An 846-nucleotide genomic window follows, 5' to 3' on the forward strand; every position below is an offset into this window, starting at 1 on the left:
TTCAGATGTTTCTTTACAGTGAAACTTCAGAAACACACAAAGTTTCTGAAAAATGTGTTCAATTTGGTATTGATGTGTGTATTGTTATTTTTAGGTTTTAACACTAGATGGCAGCATTCGCACTGCACAGTTCACACTTGTGTACATATTCAGCAGCTTTTTTTTTCAGATTCTGCTCCACTTTCCTTATATGCTCACAACTTCCTGTCTTAATTAACTGATCATTCCCATTGTGTGTGTGTGTGTGTGTGTGTGTGTGTGTGTGTGTGTGTGTGTGTGTGTGTGTGTGTGTGTGCGCGCACGACATTTCCCACACCTCCAACTCCACTCAGTTTAGTAAATTTTTATTTGTTTTATTTTACAGTAAAAATACAAAAATACACACAAAAACACAGATGTGTGTAAATCAGAAGTAAGAGTGATAAACAGTCAATTAAACACCACAGCATATAAAAGGGTGGTGTTTGCTACAGAATGAACACCATGTGTAATACAGTGCAAAGTCACAGAACAGTGAAAACAAGATTTTTAATTCAGTGTCTTTATGTGACATTATTTTTTTCTGCATTATGGATTTTTCAAACAGTAACTAAACAGTTATTTAGGAAAAAATATTTTCAGTCGAGAAGCAGCATTATGAAAATAGAGGAAAAAAAAAATCGAGATTTTAGTTAGATTTTTAGTGATTTCCACAAATATCTCCCGAAACGTCTGATTTCACTCTTGCAGGTTTTTCTCACACTGATCTGATTCTGCACACACTAATAAACACAATGAATTCAAACTGTTTCTTTAGATTTATTTTTAAGTGAAATTTACTGCACTCTAAAACCTCCTGAGGGAATT

At 33.9% G+C, this 846-nt stretch overlaps 1 long non-coding RNA gene across 1 annotated transcript in view; it reads right to left on the bottom strand.

Annotated features, from left to right (window-relative positions):
* Positions 1–340: 340 nt before the first annotated feature.
* LOC310723034 overlaps positions 341–846 on the bottom strand; it is a 6,129-nt gene continuing 5,623 nt past the window's right edge. The window contains exon 4 of the long non-coding RNA XR_014532564.1: positions 341–846. This exon is cut by the window's right edge and continues 1,058 nt beyond it. This is a non-coding gene — a long non-coding RNA (uncharacterized lncRNA).

This window comes from Silurus aristotelis (genome assembly GCF_946808225.1).
Source record: "Silurus aristotelis genome assembly, contig: scaffold_217, whole genome shotgun sequence".
Lineage (NCBI taxonomy): Eukaryota > Metazoa > Chordata > Actinopteri > Siluriformes > Siluridae > Silurus > Silurus aristotelis.